The sequence below is a fragment of the Hypanus sabinus genome, chromosome 16 (assembly GCF_030144855.1).
Source record: "Hypanus sabinus isolate sHypSab1 chromosome 16, sHypSab1.hap1, whole genome shotgun sequence".
NCBI lineage: Eukaryota > Metazoa > Chordata > Chondrichthyes > Myliobatiformes > Dasyatidae > Hypanus > Hypanus sabinus.
In genome coordinates, this window is record NC_082721.1 from 42940174 (window position 1) to 42956771 (window position 16598).

General features: G+C 45.0%; 1 pseudogene; it reads right to left on the reverse strand.

Annotated features, from left to right (window-relative positions):
* Nucleotides 1–459: 459 nt before the first annotated feature.
* Nucleotides 460–4805, reverse strand: LOC132405825 (immunoglobulin lambda-1 light chain-like; annotated as a pseudogene).
* Between the last annotated feature and the right edge of the window lie 11793 nt (nt 4806–16598).

The window sequence follows — 16598 nt, forward strand, 5'->3', positions numbered from 1 at the left end:
TATCAACCTTCCCAAAACCAACTGCTTTGTTCTCATTTTACATCGCAGCCGAACAGTCAACACATCATCCTGACCCCGACTCTTTCCACAATGGAACTTCCCGTCCCTCGGTGCTGACATTCGGTGTCCAAAGCTGCCGTAGAGATTTCCTAAATTTCAGGAAACCAGGACTCGAACCAGAGCAGAGAGACGAGTCTCCTCTCTTTTCCCTCCTCCCACTCGATGTTAGAATAGGAAAAACACGAAAGATGACGAGACACACATGGAAATCATTCCTGCACTGATCATATTTATTGGTAGATAGTCACCGTTACCGTCTGTCAGTCTGATCCTGACGACAAATCACGAAAACATTTATTAATAATTCTAATTATTAATAGAAAACCATTCACCGCCTGAAATTTCTAGAAGATATGTAACTGTCCGCTTCAACATCGTGTAGCCTCTCGGTAGGAAAAAGAGAAAAATCAGCCTCGGGTACAAATATTCCAAGATCAAAATGGAAACTACAGAGAGCGGAACAGAAGGGAAGTACAGGGATGAGTGAGTCAGTGTGGTAAAGGAAAAGGATGCAAGGTAGTGATCTCCCGTTAATCAGGGAACAAACAAGGCCGAAGTCGCGCACTGTTTAACAGCTGGATTGTGTGACTGTTGCGGATATTGTCGAGGCTTCTCCTTGTTGAACTGAGCAGGAGTACCTCTTCCCACTGCTCCAGTCTGCGCCGGGCACCGTCAGGTAGCTGCTGAGACTGAAGGTTTTGTCCGCGTTCTGAGTCACCCCGCTGGTTTGCACCTCACTGCTCGTCGGACTGTCCTTCACTGTCCAGCTGACGACAGGGAAGCCTATCGACAATTTACTGACCAGGCAAAGTAAGGTGCCCGATCCTCTAGCCGAGATCTCCTCGGCTGACGGGCCAAGTAGTTTCACTGAAGGGTCCGGGATGTGCTGAGCTGGAACGAGAACAAAAGAAACGTGTTTCAAGATGCGGAATAACTTCCATTAGTTCACAGTTTTTCAGAATCATGACTAAAAGGTTTCAGCTTCATTGAGTGGGGCCCAGAGTCTCAGGGAGGGACAGGACAGTGCCCATGGGGGGCAGTACATATTGATCAACACGCAACAACTAGAGACCTGCTCCAACCGGTGAGGCTTTCTGGCGCAGAGTCGTTCCGGAATTGAAGACCCAAGGACATCGAAGAGCCCCGGAGTAGTTTAATGTGCCCACTCTTCGTGCCACCCGTGAAACGTTGCTCCTCATCCCTCCACCCCACCATTAATTGCTCCGCCGCTGTTGGGGGGTTAAACACCTCACAATCTGCTTTGCCCCAGAGGGCGAGGGCTCCGATTGCGCGGTCCTGAGCTCCAGGGAGCCGGGCGGGGCAGGTCGCTCTGTGATCTGTGATGTCGATGATTCGGCTCCCACTCATCGTGAGGGATGGGAGGTTGAATTCTCCCCAGAATCGGAGCTCTGGCCAAAGTCGGTGTAGTGACCGGGATCGCTGAACAATGGTTTTCGGAAAGGAGTGTCGCTCAAGGGCAGGAGAGAGGAGCAAGGACTGAGCAGCGGGAGAGGGTCTGTTATCAGATGGTGAAGGACGAGAGTTCCACCCTCACTGGGAATTCAGTGATAGTCCGAGGGCTGTTTCGTTGGAGAGTCCTAAACAATGACTTGAAACTGGTCATTCTACTGTGTTGACAACCACGGTAGAATGTCCGGACCCCACTGACACCTCAAGTCCCACTGTGTCCCTTCACTGGATCCCTTCACGTTCCTTCCTGTGAAACCACCTCAAAAACTGACAAACTTACACGAGAGCAGGGAAAGCACCAATAAACAGAAAGTGTTAAATCATGGTTCGTCCGAAAACACAACCGAGAAAGGAAATGATTCATTAAAAGACGGAAACAATTCACCAAACACAACTCTATCAAGTAAAGCTGATGCTGGACACGAACACGATTAGATTGTAAATCAACATTTCCACTGTAACATTAGCTAGGAAATTATAACGAAAAACTTATGAATTGCTGGGTGACGGTATTTATCCCGTGGTTATTGCAGGAGATATTTTCAAGGCACTTAGCTGTAATACAGAGCTTAGTCCCTGGGCCGAACACCACACAATGTGCCACTTCCAGGACAGCGGCGACACGCTGACACATGTGGAAGGGCAGTCAGGACATCACCAACTACAGGACAACATCACCTGCCTGTGCGGGTGATGCCTCCCTCCCAGATGCGTTGAACAACTACTTCGCTCGTTTCCAGGCGGAAAATGACGTGGTAGCGAGGAAGACCACTCCTCCTCTCAATGACCAAGTGTTGTGCCTTAGCGTGGCCGAAGTGAGGAAAACTCTATGCAGGGTCAACCCATGGAAGGCTGCTGGACCAGACAATATTCCTGTCAGAGTGCTTAGGGGATGTGCAGACCAGCTGGCAGATGTTCTCACTGACATCTTCAACATCTCCCTGAGCAGCGCCATTGTTCCAACGTGCTTCAAGGCCGCCACCATCATCCCCGTGCCGAAGAAGTCTTCAGTGTCCTGCCTCAACGACTACTGTCCCGTTCCACTCACATCCATCATCATGAAGTGTTTCGAGAGGCTCGTCATGAGGCATATCAAGACCCTGCTGCCCCCTCACTGGACCCCCCCTGCTGGTCGCGTATCGTCCCAACCGCTCAACAGACGACGCCACCACCCTCCACCTGACCCTCACCTACCTGGACAAAAAAAGACACGTACGTTCGAAAACTGTTCATAGACTTCAGTTCAGCATTCAACACAATCATTTATCAGCAGCTGGTTGGAAAGCTGAAACCGCTGGCCTGAACACCTCCCTCTGCAACTGGATCCTAGACTTCCTGACTGGGAAACATCGGTCAGTCCGGATCGGGAGCAGCATCTCCAACACCATCACACTGAGTACGGTCACCCCACACCCCCGAGGGCTGTGTGCTCAGTCCACTGCTGTTCACTCTGCTGACCCATGACTGTGCTGCAACACACAGCTCGAACCACATCATCAAGTTCGCCATCGACACGACCGTGGTGGGTCTCATCAGCAAGAACGACGAGTCAGCATACAGAGAGGAGGTGCAGCGACTAACGGACTGGTGCAGAGCCAACAACCTGTCTCTGAATGTGAACAAAACAAAATAGATAATTGTTGACTTCAGGAGAGCAGGGAGTGACCAGTCTCCGCTGAACCTTGACGGCTCCTCAGTTGAGATCGTTAAGAGCACCAAATTTTTTGGTGTTCACCTGGCGGAGAATCTCACCTGGTCCCTCAACACCAGCTCCATAGCAAAGAAAGCCCAGCAGCATCCCTACTTTCTGCGAAGTCTGAGGAAAGTCCATCTCCCACCCCCCCATCCTCATCACATTCTGCAGGGGTTGTACTGAGAGCATCCTGAGCAGCTGCATCACAGCCTGGTTCGGAAATTGCACCATCTCGGATCGCAAGACCCTGCAGCGGATGGTGAGGTCAGCTGAGAAGATCATCGGGGTCTCTCTTCCTGCCATCATGGACATTTACACTACACGCTGCACCCGCAAAGCTAACAGCATTGTGAAGGACTCCATGCACCCCTCATACAAACTCTTCTCCCTCCTGCCATCTGGCAAAAGGTACCAAAGCATTCAGGTTTTCACGATCAGACTGTGCAACAGATTCTTCCCCCAAGCTATCAGACTCCTCAATACCCAGAGTCTAGACTGACATCTACATCATTTATTATTATATTGAAATTTGTCCTCTGCTGTGCCCATTGCCTTGTTTATTATTAATTAATTAATTATGGTACTGCCCTGCATTGTTTTGTGCACTTTATGTAGTCCTGTGTAGATCTGTAGTCGAGTGTAGTTTTGTGTTGTTTCATGTAGCACCAAGGTCCTGCAGGAACGTTGTTTCGTTTTTACTGTGTACTGTATCAGCAGTTTATGGTCGAAATGACAACAAAAAGCGACTTGACTTGATTCCGGGCAGCAGTCCATACAATTACCCAGGACCATAATCAGACAGAAAACACGGTCAGACGTCTCCGTGTCAGCATGAAACCAGACTTCACACATCCCGAATGTCCCGGTCTATGAGGGACTGGCGGGGTGAATTCACCGCCGCATCGACAGACTGACATTAAACGACATCAAACACTCGATAGTGGGCGGTGGGATTCGGAAACTTTCCAAATATGGCAAGATTGCCATTGGAAAATACCGTATCATGGGTACAATTAAAGTGGCTGTATGAAGAGTGATTGATGAGAATGTTTCCATCCGATACAACGATGTGAAGTGTATTATGTCTGCTGACCCCAGCTTTTGTTTTACCTTCTTTCACTGTGATAACGAAGTACTACCCGATAAAAACCGCTTCCAGCAATAATAGACGGCAGCGTCCTTCAGCTCCAAGCTGTTTATGATCACCTGGTAAACGGTGCCGGCACTGTTGGCTATCGACGTGAAACGGTCGCTGTTAAACCCAGGGCCGTAGGTTACTCCAGGAAAAATAGTAATAGAGAATCTATTGTGGAGCTGTTCCCGGTGTCTGCTTGTACCAATACACATTTTGGCCATCTTTGTTCCGATGTCACAATTCAGCGTGGCCGTGGCTCCTGGACTCACCGACACGGTCGGAGTCTGGGACTCTCCAGCTGTGAAAAATCAGGAATTCAACTTTAACCATTGACGCTTTAATGTGACCCCACGACCCATCTCAGCTACCGCTGGCGGTGCAGACTTGCTGCCTGTACTTACAACCCAGCCACACTGCCAGAGACCAGAAAAAGCACAGCGTCCGCATCGTTGCTGCCCGTCAGCTTCCTGCCTCCCTTCTGTCGATGGATTTATGACTGACTGGCCGCCGCTGCCGGTGGAACCCAGTTATAGAGCCATTCACACCGGGGAGGAAATCGATGCAAATCAGGCCCACTCACACTGACCAACCAGAGTGGGATCTGAACCTCTCCTTCCTCCTCATTCGCTGTCACACACGGTCAGGTTGAGACTGTCAGCAATTGTTCAAAAAGAACTCGCGAATGGAAAGGTTGTTCACAACCGGAAGATCAACAATGGAATCTGTTGCCCTTTTAGATCATGATATTAAAAAGGCATTTCAAAATAGAGAAATAATGGTAACTGTATTTCTAGATATTGAAAGAACATATGACTCACTATGGAAGGATGGTTAATTAAATTCTATTATGCGGGAATTAGAGGTAGAATGTTTAATTGGATCAAAGATTTTCTTAAAGATAGGACAATAGGGCAGCGGAGTCCGTGGAAGCAGAGTCCTGGGCTTTGGCTAAGTGGGCTTTGTCGTAAGGGGACTTCGGTAAGCCTGTGTGATTGCTCGCTGAGGGGAAGAAGGTAAGGTCGCTAGGTGCTTTTTAGACTTATTCTATTAATCCAGTTCAGGTATGGGGGAGACAGTCAGAGGCGTGGTGTGCTCCGTATGCAGTATGTGGGAAGTCAGGGTCAACACAGTTGTCCCTGATGACCACACCTGCAAGAGGTGCGTCCAGCTGCAGCTCCTATCAGCCCGAGTTAGGGAGTTGGAGCTGGAGCTGGATGAACTACGGATCATTCGGGAGGCAGAGGCAGCGATAGATAGGAGTTATCAGGAGGTAGTCACACCAAAAAACCAAGAAGTAGGCAGATGGGTGACGGTCCAGAGAGGCAGGGGGAGCAGGCAGAGAGAGCAGAGCACCCCTGCGGCCATTCCCATTAACAATAAGTATACCGTACTGGATACTGTTGATGGGGATGACCTACCAGGAATGAGTTGTAGTGGTCCTGCCTCTGGCACGGAGGTTGAACCCTCAACTAGAAAGGGGAGGAGGGAAGAGAAGAGAGCGATAGTTTTAGGGGATTCTGTAGTTAGGGGGGCAGATAGGAGATTTTGTGGGGCAGATCGGGAGTCTCGGATGGTATGTTGCCTCCCTGGTGCCAGGGTCCGGGACATCTCAGATCAGATGCAGGCTATTCTTGAGAACGAGGGCATGAACCCAGATGTAGTGGTCCATGTAGGGACCAACGATGTAGGTAAGGTGAGTGAGGGGGTCCTGCTTAGAGAGTTCAGGGAGTTAGGAGTGAAGCTGAAAGGCAGGACCTCCAGGCTGACAATCTCAGGATTGCTACCTGTGCCACGTGCGAGTGAGGCGAAGAATAGAATGATTATGCACATCAATACGAGGCTGAGAGCATGGTGCAGGAAGGAAGGGTTCAGGTTTTTGGATAATTGGTCTTTGTTCCAGGGACATTGGGATCTGTTTCGAAGGGACAGTCTACATTTGAACCGGAGGGGTACTAACATTCTTGCAGGAGTGTTTGCCAGTGCTGCTCGGGGGGGGTTTAAACTAGATGTGCAGGGGGCAGGGATCCAGATCCAGAGGGTTGGTCAGAAGGAGCATGGGGTTAAATGTGTAGAAGGTTTGGGTGATCTTGAGAAGGTCATCAAAATTCAGGGTGCAATTAGCCCGATGGAAGTTCAAGGAGCTGGGTTAGGTACAGTGGACAGTGTTTTAAGCAAAGAGAGGAGGAATGGGCTAAGAATTCTATACTTGAATGCGCGTAGTGTCAGAAATAAGACAGATGAGCTTGAAGCTCAGATGAAAATGGGGATCTACGATATTGTTGGGATAACGGAGACATGGCTGCAAGGGGATCAGGCCTGGGAATTGAGTATACCAGGGTATACGTGCTATCGTAGAGACAGAAATATGGGAAGAGGGGGTGGGGTGGCCCTGTTTGTGAGGAATGAGATTTAGTCCTTAGCAAGAGGTGACTTGGGAACAGGGGAAGCAGAGTCTGTGTGGATTGAGCTGAGGAACAGTAAGGGTAAAAAGACCCTAATGGGTGTTGTGTACAGGCCCCCAAACAGTAGCGTGGATATTGGGTACAAGTTGATTAGGGAGTTAACATTGGCATGTGCTAAAGTAATGTAGTCGTTATGGGAGATTTCAACATGCAGGTGAACTGGGAGAATCAGGTAGGTGCTGGACCCCAGGATAGGGAGTTTGTGGAGTGTCTAAGGGATGTATTTTTGGAACAGCTTGTGCTTGAGCCAACCAGGAACGAGGCTATTTTGGACTTGGTGATGTGTAATGAACAGGAATTGATAAGTGATCTTGAAGTAAAGGAGCCATTAGGAAGTAGTGATCATAACATGATAAGTTTTTATCTACAATTTGAGGGATAAGGGCAGATCAGAGGTGTCAGTGTTGCAATTAAATAAAGGAGACTACGGAGCCATGAGGGAAGAGCTGGCCAAAGTTAAATGGGCGGATGCCCTGGCAGGAAAGACAGTGGATCAGCAGTGGCAGATATTCTTGGGCATAATACAAAAGATGCAAAAGCAGTTCATTCCAATGAGAAGGAAGGATTCAAAGAGGGGGAAGGGGCCACAGTGGTTGACAAAAGAAGTCAGAGATTGTATAGCATTAAAGAAAAATAAGTATAACAGGGCTAAGATGAGTGGGAATACAGATGATTGGGAAAGTTTTAAGGAGCAGCAGATCTTAACTAAAAAAGCAATACGGAGAGAAAAAATCAGGTCTGAGCTCAGTCTTGCCAGGAATATAAAAGGGGATAGCAAAAGCTTTTTAGCTATGTGAAGAGAAAGAAGATAGTTAAGAACAATGTTGGCCCCTTGAAGAATGAATTGGGAGAAATTGTTATGGGAAACAGGGAAATGGCAACAGAATTTAATGCGTACTTTAGATCTGTCTTCACCAGGGAGGACACAAGCAATCTCCCAGATGTATGGATGGGCCAGGGTCATAAGATATCAGAGGAATTGAGACAGATTGACATTAGGAAAGAAACTGTGATGAGTAGACTGGTAGGACTGAAGGCTAATAAATCCCCGGGTCCAGATGGTCTGCATCCGAGGGTTCTGAAAGAGGTGGCTCAGGAAATTGCGGATGCATCGGTAATCATTTTCCAATGTTCCTTAGATTCAGGATCAGTTCCTGAAGGTTGGAGAGTGGCTAATGTTATCCCACTTTTCAAGAAGGGAGGGAAGGAGAAAACGGAGAACTATCGCTCTGTTAGCCTAACGTCAGTCGTGGGGAAGATGCTTGAGTCCATTATTAAGGACGAAATAGTGGCACATCTAGATGGCAGAAATAGGATTAGGCCGAGCCAGCATGGATTTACCAAGGGCAAATCATGCTTGACTAATCTGTTGGAGTTTTTTGAGGGTGTAACAAGGATGTTAGACGAGGGTAAGCCAGTGGATGTTGTATACCTAGATTTTCAGAAGGCATTCGATAAGGTGCCACATAGGAGATTGGTGAGTAAAATCAGAGCTCATGGCATTGGGGGGCAGGGTTTCAACATGGATAGAAAACTGGTTGGCAGATAGAAAGCAAAGGGTAGCAGTGAATGGGTGTTTCTCGGACTGGCTGGAGGTGACTAGTGGGGTACCACAGGGCTCTGTATTGGGACCACAGCTCTTTACGATTTATGTCAATGATTTAGATGAGGGCATTGAAAACTATATCAGCAAGTTTGCTGATGATACTAAACTGGGTGGCAGTGTGACATGTGAAGAGGACGTTAGGAGAATACAGGGAGACTTGGATAGGCTGGGTGAGTGGGCAGATACTTGGCAGATGTCATTCAATGTGAATAAATGTGAAGTTATCCACTTTGGAAGCAGGAACAAGAGGGCAGAGTATTGTCTGAACGGTGTAGAGTTAGGTAAGGGAGAAATGCAAAGAGACCTAGGAGTCCTAGTTCACCAGTCAATGAAGGTGAATGAGCAAGTGCAACAGGCAGTGAAGAGGGCAAATGGAATGTTGGCCTTTGTTACAAGGGGAATTGAATACAAGAGCAAGGATGTCCTTTTGCATTTGTACAGCGCCCTGGTGAGACCACACCTGGAATATTGTGTACAGTTTTGGTCTCCAGGTTTAAGGAAGGACATTCTGGCAGTTGAGGAAGTGCAGCGTAGATTCACTAGGTTGATTCCTGGGATGGCAGGGCTGTCTTACGTGGAGAGATTGGGCTTGTACACGCTGGAATTGAGGAGATTGAGAGGGGATCTGATTGAAACGTTTAAGATAATTAAAGGATTTGATAGGATTGAGGCAGGAAATATGTTCCAGATGCTGGGAGAGTCCAGTACCAGAGGGCATGGATTGAGAATAAGAGGTCAGTTATTTAAAACAGAGTTGAGGAAGAGCTTCTTCTCCCAGAGAGTTGTGGAGGTGTGGAATGCACTGCCTCGGAAGACGGTGGAGGTCAATTCTCTGGATGCTTTCAAGAAGGAGCTAGATAGATATCTGATGGATAGGGGAATCAAGGGATATGGGGACAAGGCAGGGACTGGGTATTGATAGTGAATGATCAGCCATGATCTCAGAATGGTGGTGCAGACTCGAGGGGCCAAATGGTCTACTTCTGCACCTATTGTCTATTGTCTAATTCATGTAAGAATAGGCGGAACAAGCTCCAAGTCAGTTAAAATAGATAATGGTACCCCTCAAGGAAGCGTCATTAGTCCAGTTCTTTTCAATGTCATAAATAAACAATATCTTTGAGCAGGTAGGGACAGGACTTGGCAATTCATTGTCTGCAGACGACGGTGCAATCTGGAAAAGAGGAAGAGACGTCAAGTATATATTAAAGCAGGTACAAAAGGCTTTAAGATCAGTTGAAATCTGGGCAAACAAATGGGGTTTCAGGATTTCTGCTTCTAAGTCCAAATATATGATTTTTGGCTTTAGAAGAAAGATTCCTGATTGTGAATTGTGTCTATATGATTCTCCATTAAAAAGAGTCAAGGTATTCAAGTTTTTAGGTGTCTGGTTTGATGAAAGACTTCCTTGGAGGGTTCATATAGATAAAACAATTGGAAAGTGTGAGAAAGTTTTAAATGTTATGAGAAGTATTGCTGGATGTGACTGGGGAGCAGGGCGGGAAACTATGTACTTAATATATCTAGCTATGATTAGATCAGTGTTTGATTATGGTTGTATTGCTTATAGTTCTGCTGCTATGGCAGTGCTTGAAAAATTAGACATTGTGCAGTCCAAAGCACTTAGACTCTGTTGTGGAGCTTTCAGAACATCAGTTCCCTGCATTATGTGTGAAGATGGGAGAAGCGCCTCTACATTTAAGACGAGTTAAGTTGGGCCTGCAATATTTTGTAAAACTAAATGGCTTCAATCACAGCTGTCCATCAAAATGTGTTTTGCAGCAGATGTTGGAGTGCCAAAGTAAAATTAAAAGATATCCATTTTTAGATTTGGTTAATATCTGGACTGTGAAATTGAAACTGATTGAGAAAGACATAGCTGACCAAATTTGCATGCCACCTGTTCCTTTTCCGCTTTTGCCAGAATTAGAAGTAGACCTATTCCTCCTTTTTCATCTTCAAGGAAGCAAAGCAATTTCAACAGAGTTGATCATAAATGAATATTTAAATAATAAATGGGGATCTTATCTGAAGATTTTTACTGATGGCTCAGTGGACCCAGAGAGCAGAAAGGCAGGATTTGGGATGTACTTGTCTCAACTTGGAGTTGGGTTTGGTCACCGGGTTTCAGATGGTGTTTGTCTTTGCAACAGAATTGTTAACAATCCTCTGGGCCTTATGGTGGATAGAAAACTCTCAACCATGCAGGGTTGTCATCTGTTCAGATTCTGCTGCTGTCTTAGAGGCTACAAAAGGTAATAAATCAAAAGCTCACCCTGACATAGTTAGTTTTGTTTAGAGTAGGGAAGATGGGTTGTGAAGTCAGATTTACATGGATACCTGGGCATGCTGGGGTGGAGGGAAATAAAATTGTGGATGGCATTGCAAAGTCTTCCTTACAGAACGGGCAAGTAGGAATTAGAATACCCCTAAGCAGAGCAGAATTGACAAGTAGGATAAAAAAGGCACAGAGAAGAAATGGCATGAGGATTGGAAAAATGAAAAATGAAGGGAAGGCATTTTTTTTCTAGTCACCCTCTAGTTAAAAAAGACTCAGACTGTTACTCTTTAAGTCATAGAGATATGGTGAAATTAACAAGATTTAGGTTGGGGCATTGTGGGCTAAACTATTACTTAAAAGAGAACAGGAAGACATTCTACTGGAGTATGTGAGTGGTAGTCCAGAGACAGTTCAGCATGTTTTGCTGAGTTGTAATCCATATCAAATTGAAAGAAGAATATTGCTCAAGAGGCTGTCTGACTTAAATGTATTTTGTTTTTCTTTGTTTGACCTCCAAGAGAACAACCATCTGATTGAAAAGTTTGTTATTCTGTTTCTAAGTGCGACTAGTTTATACTTGAGAATTTGAGTTTCTTGAAATTCTGTAGTTAATTGTACATCCTGCAGAGGGCAGTAATACGCCTGGATGCGTCTAAACTGCCAGAAATAGAAGAAGAAGAAGAAGAAGATTGTTCATTGTCTGATGTTTTTCACACTCTGCCTTCATTTCCTCAGACCTCCAGTGATAACAGAGCAGGACAGTGCAGGCTTCCTGTTCCCACATCAGTCTTTCAGCCATGGACTTCAAACCCACTCTGGCAGTCTGAGTTTCCAAATGTGCAGATTTAGATCAGAATCAGAATCAGGTTTATTATCACCGGCATGTGACGTGAAACTTAGCAGCAGGAGTTCAATGCAATACATAATCTAGCAGAGAAAAAAAATTAATAAAATAATAACAATAATTATGAAACATAATTAATAATATCAATGAAGTTTATTTAGTTATGAAATAACCTATATGACTGAATGTGACGGTATGGCCCAATTGCGGGGAAGGAAAGAGAACGGGAAGGAGTGACTGAAACGGATTAACAGTTCTTTGACTTTAATGGAAACTGGGCCGAAGTAAAAAAACTATGAACGCTGGACCAGGAGGGCCATTAACTGGAACTGTTGAACTAAAGCTCATGTTGATACAGTGGCTTGGCTGCAGTAACTTAATACTAATTAAATACCACTTCTGAGCAGCGTCAGGCTAAACGGTTGTCTTCTTTCCTGGAACCTGGACATCGGTAAGTAGGGAAGATTGGTGCTACTCTGCTATTGGTCTCGGAAGACTGGAACGAGAGGAAGGGGCTAAAGAAAAACACAACAAAACACTAATTAGCTGGAACCTGCAACTTTGCAGCATGATTGCTGAACCTGGTCCAGATCCCGCCTGCGAGAACGCGCAGACCCCGGCCCACGGCAGAGCCCGTGGTTGTGACACCATGCCACAGAAAGGCCACAAGTATAGCCTCTATCGTCCTCCATCAGGGATGTGTTTGACAGCTGCAAGTGCGAGAGTCAGAACCATACAATGACACTGGAGGAGCTGACTGGCTCCATCCATTCTTTCATATAGAACAAAACTCCCAGAATTGATGGCTTACAGTACCCAGCTCTGAAGGACGTTTTCAAGTCAAGTCAAATCAAATGAAATCAACTTTAATTATCAGTGAAACCATAGGTGGAGACAGTCCAATGAGACAGCATTCTTCTGGAGTCAAGGTGAATAACATACACCCAGAACTGTAAGCCTAACTGCTAGAAGATTTTACTTTCATACTTTCCACTTTTAAAGTAGAAAGTCAAAATACTGCAGTAGCTATAAAACTGAAATTAAAGTAGAGACACTCAGCAATTTGGATGGTATCCAATATCTGACTTTCATCAAGGACAATGATATCTTGTTTTACATTTCATTGGTAAGTTGGAATTTTAGCTACCATATCAGCCTGGCCATTTGAAATGACGTAGTTATGGTGGACATATCTACCCAATAGGAACTGATTTCTAAACAGAACTTTCTGATGAGTGAATTCACATTTTGCTGTAAAGTGCAAACACGAGGAAATCTGCAGATGCTGGAAATTCAAACAACACACACAACATGCTGGTGGAATGCAGCAGGCCAGGCAGCATCTATAGAAAGAAGTGCAGTCAACATTTCGGGCCAAGACCCTTCGTCAAGACTAACTGAAAGAAAAGATAGTAAGATATTTGAAAGCAGGAGGGGGAGGGGGAAATCCGAAATGATAGGAGAAGACAGGAGGGGGAGGGGTGAAGCTAAGAGCTGGAAAGTTGATTGGCAAAAGGGATACACAACTGGAGAAGGGAAAAGATCATGGGACAGGAGGCCTAGGGAAAAAGAAAGGGGGAGGGGAGCACCAGAGGGAGATGGAGAACAGGCAAGGAGTGATTGTGAAAGGGGCAGAGAGAGAGAAAAAAAAACCAAGAGGGAAATAAATAAATAAATAGATAGATAGATAGATAGATAAATAGATAGATAGATAGATAGATAGATAGATAAATAAATAAATAAGGGATGGGGTAAGAAGGGGAGGAGGGGCATTAACAGAAGTTAGAGATCAATGTTCATGCCATCAGGTTGGAGGCTACCCAGACGGAATATAAGGTGTTGTTCCTCCATCCTGAGTGTGGCTTCATCTTGACAGTAGAGGAAGCCGAGGATAGACATATCAGAATGGGAATAGGACGTGGAATTGACATATCAGAATGGGAATGAATGGGCCGATGATGTGTTCGTCATACCCTTTGTACAGAACGTCCTGTCCACCACAGTGCAGTTTTGATACCATTAAGCTTGATAGGATGCTCTCCACTGTGCATCTGTGATGGAGTGGTGCATTTAGACCGAGGAGTAGGAGTTTGTTCACCAATATCTATGGGACAATAGTGTTGAATGCCAAACTGAAATCCAGAAACAGCATTCTGACACAAGTGTCCCTGTTTTCCAGGTGTACCAGTGACAGGTGCATGACAGATGCTATTGTATCTGTTGTAGAGAGGTTCTGTTGGTAAGCATATTTGTGAGTGTCCAGTGTGGCAAGAATGGAGCTTTTGACGCTGCCATTACCAGCTGTTCAGAGCACTTCATGATAATTGGTGTCAGTGCCAGCAGGCTGTACTCACTTAGTTCTGAATATGTAGAGTTCTTTGGTATGGAAACGATGGTAGCAGCCTGGGTGAGTGAAGTGTTGTAGATATCCGTGACGAGGTCAGGGAGCTGATGTGTACATTTCCTGAAACCTTGGCCTGGGATGTTGTCTGGCCTGACTGCTTTATGGAGTTTGACTCTCTGCAGAGTGACTCTCTCTTTTGTAAATAAAACCTTTTAAATCTGAGGACAATAACATAGTATGCAAGGTGGGACATTATTAACAGTTATTCATGAGATAAGCTGTCCAAAGCATTGATGGTAACAAAACAAATGATGGTGACGAGGAGTTGTACAGTAGCAAGACAGATCAGCTGGCTAAGAGGTATTGCAACAACTTTGCACTCAGTATCAGCAGCACCAAGGAATTGATTATGGACTTCAGGAAGGGGAAGTCAAGGGAACACACATCAGTCCTCATCGAGGGATCAGAATTTGAAAGGATGAGAAGTTTCACTCAAAAGGTGATGACTTAAACAGGTGCCATCCATCATTAAGAACTCCCATCAAACAGGACATGCCCTCTTCTCATTGGTATCATCAAGGAGGAGGTACAGGAGCCTAAAAACACACACTCAACATTGCAGGAACAGCTTCTTCCCCATTGCCAACAGATCTCTGAATGGGCAACGAATCCATGATGACTAATTCAGTATATTTTCCCTTTCTTTTTGCACTACTTATTTAATTTAATTATATATATATTATCTCATTGTAATTGAATGTTTTTTTAATATTATGGATTACACTGTAGTGCTCCTGCAAAGCACCAAATTTCACGACATATTGCCAGTGATATTAAACATGACTCTGATTCTGAAACATTCTCCCTTAACTGAGAATACTGTGGCAAAATATTTAACATAGAGACTTACTGTAAATTAAGTGAACACTTCAGATATTGTTTCATCAATATTACTGTTTGTTTCCATGTTTCAACCATAAATCATCCTGCTTCACTTGACAGAGAATGATATTTTCAATAGTACTAATACATTAATACTATTGGACTATAATATTCCAACTTGTTATCAATGGACTGTAGAATATTAAGACCTTACATTCTAGCCATTGATAAAATATAGTCCAGATTTTTGGATCCTTGGAATAAAAAGAGTACTTTGAAAGCCAACTGCACTTATTTCAATACAGAAAAATGAATGGGTGAGGGAAGGCTGCTGTGAGTTAGGTCTTCACCAATCAGTTTACACTATCACAAATTAGCTTTATCAAATTAGAAGAAATTATGAATGGGGGAGGTCTGTAATGAAACCAGGGAGTTAGAATTCTATGGAAATTGACTATATTTTGAGCTGTGCTAATGTGACAGAAACAACCTATTTTAATATCAATTTTGCAAATAAAAATTGCCTTGCCATTTAAAGAAAGGAGCTTTGGTGCAGTTCAGTTCAGCTGCTGCCTGGGTATGAAAATAGCAAGCATCTGTGGCCCCAGGAGGTTATGAGCTGTTAACTTAAGCAGAGGGACAGCCCAGAACATTTATGTTTGCCTTTTCTACCATATTATCCAAATATCACAGTTTCTGTTCTGCCTGATATTACTTTAAGTATCGACCAAGCACTTGACATTATCTCTGGTGCTCCCCTTGAGGTATGGAAGTGAGAACAAGAATTGCTTTGGAATTTGTGCTATGTTATTGGTCAGTGAAACTTCACCCCACAGGCTTATTCACTGAATTCCTGGGGAAGGGAATGTTAATGAAGCCTGATGGTTTAACTGTGTGACAGTGAGTTCACCCTCTTTACAGCTTGGGTTCCTTTCCAATGGAGTCAGAGGAACATAGAAATGAAGAGATTTGGAGAAATTTGGAGAATATGGCTTCTGCTCACTGCCATCTACTTTGCATTCATCCAGTGATCACCTCTACCATTAAAATTATTGACAGAAGCATCTGCCATTTGTGAGGTTGAGGTCATATATGTTTCTCCCTGCTGTTGTTCATTCATTGCCTGATGCAGGCTCAGTCTGGAAGCTCTGTCTTTCAGGACTTGGCCAACTCAGTCAGTGGTGGTGCAACCAAACCACTCTTGGTGACGGCCATTGAAGTCCCTGGGAACACTCTGTGTCCATGCTTCTCTCAGTATTTTCTCAGTGTTGCTCAACATGGGGTCAGCGATTCATCTGTGGAAGGAGGCCAGGAATTTGTAACCAGGAGTTGTTTTCCTTGTCCATGTTTCACCTAATGTTATGAGACTTTGCTGTGTCTGGATTCAATGCTCAGGACACCAAGGGATCCTTTCCCCTGCCAGTACACCACTGTGCCCCGTCTCCAGAGAGTCTTCTGGGACAGGACATACCCAGAATGGTGAGGGTGGAGTTGGCATCTTGTCTATACTACTTTTGTCTATGGATGGAGCCATGCTTTGCATAAAGGGACATCAAGCATCCCAGAACCAGGACATCACTGCAGGATGATGGATTTCCAGCATCTGCAGAATATCTTGTTTCCATCATCATTACAGGTGTTCCTCAGGTCAGTACCCTCATCACAATTGCTTCATCAGTGACCTTCCTCCCATTGTAAAGTCAGAAATAGGATGTTCACTGATATTTGCAGAATGTTCTGTTCCACTTGTAACCCCTCAGCTAACGCTGCAGTCCCAGCCTGTATACCACTCAGACATCGACAACATCCAGCCATGGACTG